The sequence below is a fragment of the Emydura macquarii genome, unplaced genomic scaffold, assembly GCF_026122565.2.
Source record: "Emydura macquarii macquarii isolate MOO-44397 ecotype Brisbane River unplaced genomic scaffold, CSIRO-AGI_Emac_v2 contig_1827, whole genome shotgun sequence".
NCBI lineage: Eukaryota > Metazoa > Chordata > Testudines > Chelidae > Emydura > Emydura macquarii.
The window spans coordinates 2,046,213-2,056,735 of record NW_027131964.1 but is presented as its reverse complement, the minus strand read 5'-3'; positions in this window follow the sequence as shown (position 1 = coordinate 2,056,735).

The following is a 10,523-nucleotide window of genomic DNA, read 5'->3' as shown; positions in this document are numbered from 1 at the left end:
AACCCTGACGGCACTAGAAAGTTCTTCAAAGGATCTATTAGAAAAAATTGGCAAAATTAACTTTTTATCGTAACCTCATTTTTTTGAAAGGGTTGACCCATTTTTGCTGAAATCTTTGTTTAAAAAAAAAAAAAATAGCCTGAGGCAGAAATCAAGCATGGAAAATTTCATTCTGAAAAATTAGCTTGACAAAGTTATAAGCAACTGAACACAAGTATCTGGCCTTTTGTTATAATGCAAAGTATTAAACAACCTTAGCTATTGGTGACACTACCATTTCCACCTATAGTAGTCCAAACCACATTATCTTGTCATACATTTTCTTTCCAAATGATGCCAGGAAGTCCCCAGAATTCAGTATCATAAGAATATTTTAAGGTCTACAGCTTGAAATAATTTTGCTTTACAAATTGGTTGATTAACTTGAAATCTAAAATTGATTTTATAAACACATTTTTTTTTAGGCCCAATGAGTAAGAAATAGTTAGATACATTTCTGTTGAGAAGAATTTATTGACTGGCACCAATCAGGATCAAGTGCTCAAAAGACAGCAATAACACCTTTCTGTTGTGAGGAATTAGAGATATTTCTATCTATTGCCATTGGTACTCTCCCCTTTTCCAACAAAATGAAAGGAGTGCAAGAGTTCACCTTAATTTTTTTCTTGGTGCAGCCATCTCCCGCTACTGACATGTGTTTACCTGAAAGCTGGGATTATTATGTCATTACAAGACTCCAGGAGCTGGAATAAAAGTAACACCAAATATTGTGAAAGTTGGTAACCCAGATTAAAAAAAGACTGAGACCTACCTTAGCAGTGGTGGAATTTCCTCAATACCTCCTCTGTACCACCACCAGTAACAACAGTTCTAAGTAGCTTCCAGTGGAAGGACCAAGGCTGCTCCACATTGCTCCCAGTATCACAAATCCAGATAGCACTTGCCATCAGACTTGTACTTCCTTTAAATCCCATGATTTCCACCATCAGGTCTGTTTGTATCACTAACCCACATTCTTTCAGTCTGAAAAGCAAGCACTTGGGGCTTTGCAGCAAGTAACTTCTAGCAATCTTTTCAGCTAGTCTGATAAAAGCCAGCCAGACAGGTATACCACTGAATACACAGTCACCGTGGAAAGGAAAGTTTCCAAACCCCCTTCCCTTATTCCCACAAACACTTTTAATAAGAAATGCTTATTGACACTTCAAGTTTGGAATGTCTCAGCATGTATGGCCCACCAAGAGTTGGGGGGGAGGGATGATTTTCTATTGCACTAAGGAATAAAATTTCTCCCTATGCCATATGTACGAGCATAGTGCAATGACACTGAATATTGGCACTGTTTTCCACAGACAATGGTGGTTTTAGCTGATATCTCATTCCTAAGGATAACAAAGGTACAGAGAACACTTGCTACTGGCGTCCTGAAGCTGCCTGGGCCCATATGGTGCTAGCCTGTTTACTTCAATGGTGCTAGCCAAAATCAATGCAGAGTGGCATAGAAAAGTGTCCTACTGAGGAGGAAGAAATAAGGCAATCATCCCTAGAAACCCTCAGGAGAGGATTGCAGAGTATTTCCATGAAAGTTTCCCTGTGATCTCTCAGTAAGATAAAAGGGGCATCCCCGTGTACATAAACAAAATGCTTCACATATCCCTCCTCCCCCTACCTAGCCCAACAGGAGAATTAAAAGCAGATGCCAGCTCTACCTCTGTTCGTTGTATCTCTACCTCTTCTCATACGAGTAAAACAATGACAAATCAACACCTGTCTCTTATTAACTTGGGGATGGGACAGGAGTTATCTTTAAATTAAAATATCACAAGGAAAAATTCATGCACACACTTCCCCTTCCCTTCCCCTTCATCAGGCTCATCCGTGCTTGCCTGGCAGGACTGGATACTCTGCAGCAGAATCTCAAACAGGTCCTGGCTCATGGCATGGCTAGAGCCCATTACTACATATCCCCCTTCCTGCCTCTCCTCCTCTTCCTTCTCACCCCTCTGTGAACAATGATGACATCTGTCTTGGGTTCCTCTGAGGTATCCACAGTGGTCTACTGGGTGCTAATGGGGTTTCCGCCAAGTGGATTGGCATGTAGCTAGGGTTGTAAAAGCAGCAGGTTTGAGGGGTACCACCAGATATATTGTTAGCCTGCCTTGCCCAGTTGTATCCTTAGAGAAGTTCTTTCACTTTCATGTTGTGCTGATGATGATCATAACCCTATGCATGGATCCCTTCATCTGACATTGCCTCTGCAGTTGCCTTCTGTTAGGCTAATTCTACACTACATACCTCTAGTGGTGTAGGATATGTGTAGCTACATGCTGCACTGAAAAGCAGGCTGTGTCCACACTGCAGTGTCTAGCTACATATGTCCGTGAAAGACTCTGGCACGGGGGAGGCAGTGGGGAAAGCTACAGCAGCTCCCAGCTCCTGAGACTTTTATCTCTGCTTCCCCCGTGACACAGCCTTTCCCTGCTGCCAGTCTTTCACTGTGAGAGGGAAAGACTCAGGCAGTTTTCAGCTGCTGGTGCTCTCTGTTGCAGGAGTCTTACTCCACCATGTGGAAAGTATCAGGCAGCTCCTCATTGCTGGAGTCTTTCCCCACTGCCTCCTCATTTCCCAAGTCTTTCCCCACTGCTGGAGCCTTTCCTTGAGGCAGGGAACTACTCCCACAGTGGGGAGGCAGTGGGACACAACACTGCTAAAAATAGCTCCTCTTTTGAAAAATTCTCTTCTTTTGAACAGCTCTGCATTTGACTCTAACTAATCTCTTTTACAGTCCATGTTGCTGTCATCTACCTTCCACCCAAACCCTGCCCATCAACCTTTCTCTCCAATTTCAACTTCTGGCTCTCTCTCTTCCTCTCCTCACAGTCTTCCATGCTCAACCTCAGTTACTTCAATTTCCATGTTGATGACACATCTGAGTCCTTAGCTACATGTTGCTTGTCCTCCCTTTTCATTTAACCTGCAATCCTGGTTCAACTCTTCCACTCACCATGAGGGCCATTCACTTGGTTTGATCTTCACCAGGAACGGTTTTCTCTCTGATCTTTAGTTGCTTAATTCCACCTCTATGACCATCACCTGGTCACTTTCAGCATCACCCACCAACCCCCACCAACTTATGCCCTGTCACTCTGCCTTTCTGTGACCTCCAGTCCATTGGTGATGATGATTTCTCATCTTTTCCCAATCCTCTCCTCCCTACCCTCTCCTCCCTTTCTTCCATCGATTGATGGTAGTTGATTCTACCTATGCTTCACTCTTGTCCACATCCTCCACCTTTTGCCCCCTTCTCCCATCACAAGGTCCACCCTGTCAACTCCCAGCCCTGCCTCATCCCTAACATCTGCCACCTCCACTCCTACTATGGAGGAAATCCCATGACCAGGGCTGACTTCCTCTATTACAAATTCATTCTCTCCTCCTTCATTTCTGCCATCTTCCTAGCTAAACAACTCTACTTCTCCAGCTTCATTGAATCTCATGTCTTCAACCCCACTTGCCTTTTTGCCATCCTTTGACTCACTCCTCAAATCCTCCCTTCCTCCTTCTTCCACTGCTCTCTCTGCACAGGATCCTGCTGATTTCTTTTAAGAGATAATTGACAAAATACACTGTGACCTTTCCCTCCCTTCCATTTGCATTCTGTTTCCTCCCCTGCAACTCTCTCCTCCTCAGGTGTCACAGACACGGATGTCTCTTGTCAGCTGTCTTCCTCTAGCCCCTCCACTTGTCCCAGTGTCTCCAGCCCATCTTATCCCTATACCTGTTCTCATCTCCTCCCTTATTCCTCTCCTGAACCTCTTGCTTTCCTGCCTCTTTCCCCTCACTATACAAGTATGATTTAGTTTCTCCCATCTTAAAAGAACCTATCCTTGACCCCACTTTCTTCTCCAACTACTGCCAGATTTCCCCTCTTCCTTTCATCAGTAAGTTCATTGAACTCACTGTGTATAATCAGTCTGGAATTCCTCTCCTCCAATTTCATTCTAGATTCTTTACAGTCCAGCTTCCTCCCCTTGCACTACACAGAAATGGCTCTGACCAAAGTCTCTGATGATCTCTTTCTAGTCAAAGGTTAGAATCAGTACTCCACCCACATCCTCCTTGATCTGTCAACTACCTTCAACATAGCTGCTCTTTTTTCTTGAAATCTTGTCCTGCTGTTTTCCATGACTCTGTCCTCTCCTAGTTCTTCTCCTGCCTCTCCAACTGCTCCTCCAGTGTGTCCTTTGAAGGATCCTCCTTATCTCCCCATCAACTTTCTATGGGGGTACCACAGGGTTCTGTATTTGGCTCCTTTCTCTTCTTCCTCTACACCTTATATCTAGTTAACCTCATATGCAAGCACAAATTCAGCTACCATTTCTATGTGGATGATTCACAGATCTCTCTTTCTACTCCAGACCTGTCTATTTCTATCCAAGCTAAAATGTCTGCCTGTTCCTCTGACATTTCTTTCAGGCTGACCATGGCTAAAAGAGCTCTTAATGTCCCCCATCCCCCAAACCCTCCCCATTAGCTCCTTTCTTGATTCCTGTAGGCAACCCCACCATCCTGCCTGTCATTCAGGCCAATAACCAAGACACCATATTTGACTTGGACCTCTATCTAGGTCCTCATACCCTCGGTGACATCTAAATCTCGCAGATTATTTCTGTATAACATTTCTAATATGCAGCCTTTCTTATTCATCCATACAGCTAAAACTCTCATTCAGGTTCTCGTCATATTGCTTCTCAATTACTATAACATCCCTTTTTTCCTGGTCTTGACAAGTGCAACCTTGTTCTCCTCATATCCATTCAGAATGCTGCGGCAAAGACCATTTTCCTAGCCCATTGTTTGGACTAGGTCACCCCTCTCTTTGCATGCTTCCACTGCCTCCCCCTGCTCTATCTCATCAAACATAACCTGCTTATCTTCACTTGCAAGGCTTTCATCTCTCATTCACTAATGAGATGTCAACTCCCACCGCTGATCTGCCCACGGTGCTAGTCTTTGTTGCCCACTTGTTACATTTTCAAACAAGCAAATACATAATTTCTCCCATGTTGCTCCTCAGACTTGGGAGGAGCTCCCCACATACATCTGCAAAGCTACCTTATTATTTTCCTTCAACCTCTCCGTTGCCCTGATGCCTGGAAAATATTGACAACAATTAGACTGCAGATGTGCTAAGACACTGCCTATCATGCTGACCAGTATTGTCTCATCACTTTCTTTCACTCCCCTATCACTCCGTATCCATCCGTTGTCTTTTGTTTTATACTGTTGTCTAAGGGTATGTCTGGAAATGCTGTGCACAGGCTAGCCTACCCAAGCTAGCTTGAATCCAGCTAGTGGGTAAGAATAGCAATGAAGAAATAGCAGCATGAGCTTCAGCCTGGGTAGTACAAGCCCAGTATGGATCCTGAGTACATACTCAACTCGTTAGCCCTCTCTGAAGACTGCACTTAACTGGCTTTACTGCTATTGTTACCCATGCTATCTGGCTTTAAACTAGCTCAGCACTGTATTGTAAGAATCTTGACAATAAAATGTTCAGTGATTTACTAGTAAATAATTCATTTTAATTAGATCAATTGGCTTTGTTCCTCATATCTTTAGATCATTCTAAAACTGGAAGTAAACACTAAATTCATAAATCCTCTTGTCTCCACCAGTAGAACCACAACTTTAAAGGAAAGCAATTTAAGAAAAACAACTTGGGGATTCTCTGTGCTCTGGACAACAGGCTTGCTGTGCAGATGATATGCTTGCTTTCTGATTTATGGAGTAAATTTAATTAGTTCTTAGGAGAATGGAAAGGAATTGAGCATATCATAGAGAGCCGGAAATAACAAAAATATTAAAGGAGCTTTCCTTCTCACCTCCTAAAACTAGATCTTGAACTTCTGATAACAGATATAGATCAGACTTTCATGTCTCCATGAAAGGCAGAACCAAAATTCAACACTCCCAAATTTGAGAGAGGAAACCAAAAATGGGATTCATTATCCCATGTGTTCTAAAGTTTTTTGTGCTCAGGTTTACTGTTTGGCCCATGATAGAAAAAGGTTCAAATTGCAAAATTGGATCTGAGTTTAGAGCCAGGCTTTGGTTTGGGCCCAGCTCCAAAAAGAATATAGAATTTTGATCAATCTGTTTTGCTCTTGTAAATAAAATGGTGAAATTGTGAAATAAAACTGTTCTTCCTGTTATTTGCCATACCAATTTCAAGAAATTAACCAGAAAAATATATGTTATCCCTTTAATATTTGCTATGTCCTTTCATACATTTTGTATGTTCTTTCAGTCTGTGAACTTGATGCTGGATTGTTGGAAGATGGAAGATGATTCAAGATCTTTTCTATCTCTAATATCAATATTTAATTTTTCAGATAACACTTTGAACATTTTTACAGCCATGATGTGTCAGGCTTCTAAAAGAAAAAAATCCCACTTTTCTTGTTTTGTTTGCCTCTAATTTTTTGCAGAATCTCAAAGTTCTTCAGAGTACCTTATTCTTGCGAAGTTCGACAGCTTCTGTTTCTCAGCAATATTGTAAATGTGAAAGCTGACCCTGCAAGGCTGAAATAGATGCCCTTTGCTTTTATGCTAGTCATGAAAATCACAATTGCTGTAATAATTTGCTCCTAGCAGTAGTCTAGCAGCTGTCTAAATTTACAAGGTCACTACTAGCACAACCTAAGCCAAACTTTTTAGAGACCTCAGGGTCAGGTTTCAAATAACTGCACATTCCTACTTTAACCAAAAGCAATCCCCGAGACTCAGCACACTTTAAAGATGAATGTTCATCTCATCTCACATGTGAAACTTCAAAGGGCCAATTACTACTGGGCTGATATGGGCTGTTTCATGATACTTCCTGTGCAAAGTGCTGCCTCTCTGCACTTTGTGTTTCTGATGCTTCTGTTTTCACTGGCCAGTTTCTCTTTGCCAATACAAAATTCAATACCAGGTTTCCTTTCACCTCTCTTGCACTTGTTAAAAGCAATTAGTGTTAGCATCTATATGTGAACTTTGATTTCTGTTTCCAGGACAAAGATTATGTTCTTTATGATGGCTACATTAATCATTCATTGTTAGGTTACTTCACAGTCAAAACTATTAGAAACACCTGGCTTAAAAAAAATAAAACTAAAAATAGTCAGGGTTAAGCTAAAGAGGATAACACTTTGACACCTTCAGTACACACTTTGTTTGCAAGGAAAAACATTGACAATATTAATCAGTCAAGTTAAAACCAATGCTTCAGAGGGCAACTGGAAAATTAGTCAATTGTATGTGTTTATATGTGCTGTCAAGGGAGTTTATTTTTTATTTATAAGTTGCATTTCAACTCAGTGATTTAAAGTCTTGTCTCCTGGATGAACTCAGGTGTCCAACCTCTGTGATAGGGTCCATGTGTGGGACACAGATACAAATCACTCATTCTTTACTAAAACCTTCCATTCCCACAATGATAGTAAAAGGCATTAAAGACCACGCAATGTTTTTGGTATCTAATCCAGAATCTTCTTGCACTTCACTCCAGTGGTCAAGGTAGGATTCCAAAGAGAATTCTGAGACATTTTCATCCCAACACAGAAGACCTGTGGTAATAATTTTCTTTTAAAGCACTGCTGACTAATTAAAATTTTTGAATCAATTAAAGTAAATTAGACTAATGAGGATAGTTTTGGGGGAAAAAATTAAAAAAAGGTCAATACTAAGCCTGTACGATACCCCTGAAGGCAGCTACCTGCTCAGAAAGCTATGGTGTAATCCTGAAAAGAGCTATGAATTAAAAAAAAAATAAAAATAAAGAATCATGCCTACATACCCCCTTCCCACAAAATAGCAAAAAATATATACACTTTTCTTTTTTTACTATTAATTTTGATAACTTTCTCCACAATCTGTCATACAGATTGGTATATATATACATTTGTATGATGATATTTACATAATCAAATATAAATGTATGCCTTTACTGAAATTTTAAAGACTGTTCAGATTTAAATAAAGCTTTTTAAAATATTGTGTAAGTTTTGTTTCAAAATTTTAAGAGTTCAGTTGTGTCTTGGCACTAACTGCACTTTTGAAATTGTTTGTACTTCACAAGAAAAATAAATGAGTGAAATCATTCCCAGTAACTTAATACCCTTAAATGGTTTATACTAAAATGGTTTGCTCTCTTTTCAGGGATTTACCTTAATGATATCATTCCAGAGGAGTCTGGTTTAGATCAAACTGGGTTAAAGATCATGACTGTCAAAAGATGATATCATTAGATTCCATTACTAATAAAGCCAGGGGTCATTTTGAGTACAAAAACAGATTGGTATTCATGATGTGTTTATTTTCAGTCATACAGTTTATAAATAAAATAAAATTTAAAAACTTAAAACACCATATTGGTATAAACTAATCACAGTAGCTCAGCACTATGTCATATCACCTTCATACATGTTTATCACTCTATATCATAAATAATTATTCACAAATTTGATCTCAGTGCCTCTGACGGAGATTCTAAAAATTCTTGGTGGAAACAAAGTATATTTAATCTAAAATCCAGATTGTCCATCAGATACAATAACCACTGCATTTTATGTGATAGGAGAAAGAAAGAGAAGGATTATATTGTGCATGTGCAGATATGGTATTTAATATATTACGAGTACGTGTGCATGCGTGTTCATGTAGATATGTAAAAATGTATTAAGATAATGTAAAGGTTGCAGCGTAAAACACTTAAGGAAATGAAATTTCAGTTTAACCTTAACTCCGCTTTATGTGCATATATAATATTATTATTATTATTATTAATAATAATACTTTAATTGAATTATTATTGTTTTAACATAAATTATTTAATTTAATTATTGATTTGATTAATAATAATAATAATATTGTTAATAAATTATTATTTTACAGCATCCCAAACTGTGTGAGGCACTGTACAAAGAAAAAGAAGGATTGATCTCTCCCTTGAAAACCTTACCCATCTAATTAAAACTGTGATGCAGCAAGCAGCGATAACAAATGACACAGTTGTAGTGCCATTTTAAATTTGAGATTGAGAAGCACAAACACTTCCTATAATTAAACATAAGAATATCTTTGCCTAACATGGAATACCAAAGGAGTTGGATATCAAACAATGGTCTTCAGAACAATTCATAAGAATTCCAGCTATTTGCAAAGAGCTGTGATTTTCGTAATACACATAAGCCTAGCTGTATGCCAGCCAATGGGCAACTAGAAAAAGCAGCACAGACTGTGAAGCACCTTATAGTAAAATATCAAGCAGGGTGAAGGAGAAGCGTATCTAGCTATGCTGGAAAACAGGCATATATTGTCTGAGGACACAGGATCCTACTAATAAATTGCTGTTTGCTTTTCATTTATCTTCAACAATTAAAGCCAAAAGTAATTAATGAAGCTACAGTACAGGAAAAGTTTATGACTAACCCAGTTTGCCAACTGGGGAACTTAGGTGCCTAAGTGACTTTTGAAAATCAGACTTAAGCTCCTATATCTCTTAGGGCCTGATTCGCAAAAAAAGCTTTGGCACCTAACTTCCACTTTAGGTACATAAATCCCAAGTCAAGCCTCATTGGGATTCACAAAGCCTTCACTCAGCTGCCCGCAAATGCTGTAAGCACCTAAACTCGCTCAAGGTTTTTGCAGTAAAAGTTGCCTAGGTTCCTGTGTTTCTGCTTGTGCGCATGTGCACTACAGCCCCGCACTAGGCATCAGGACAGCTAAGCCCCAGAGAGGTGCATGAACTGGGGGGGATGATGGTTATTCATTGTCCTAACTCACCTGACCCAGTAAGTGTGCTGAGACCTCATCTACCCGATCAGGTCCCTATAAAGAAATTTACACAAAAATTACAGTAGCAGCTGCCAACTCATAATTTTAGCCAAGTGGCTAGGGTACTCACCTGGGATGTGGGAGATAACCAGCTCAAGTCCACCTTCTGCCTGGGAAGAAGGGAATTGAAAAGGGATCTGCCACATCTTATGTGATCACCCTAGCCAGCAGGCCATGGGATATTCTGATAGGGGGGCTTCCTCAGTTTCTCCTACTGCAGCTGTTCCACTGTCGATTAAATAATTTTAAAAAGCAATTGGAGCAGGAGGACTGTGTCCAGGGTCTCCAACATCCCAGGGTGTCTTCACTTTCCCCCTGACTCCCACCACCATTGGCTCCTTGATAAAATAGCATAAACCTGGAAAGGTTTGCAGCTGAGAATCCCAAGGACGTGCCAGCAGCCTGGATGTAGGTGCCTATTTTCAAGAGACACCCTCCAGTTTGGCATCTCCCACTGGCTATTTTAGGCAAACAGAAGCCTAGTTTGCTGGCTTTCATGAATCCTATTCTGAGGCACCTCATTCATTCTCCCCACTCTTTATACAGGGAGCCTAGGTGCTGAACTCAGGCTTCATGAATCCCAGTGATTGTCTAGGCGCCTAAAAATTAGTTGTTTCTTTTTGAACCTACCCCTTAAATGCTTT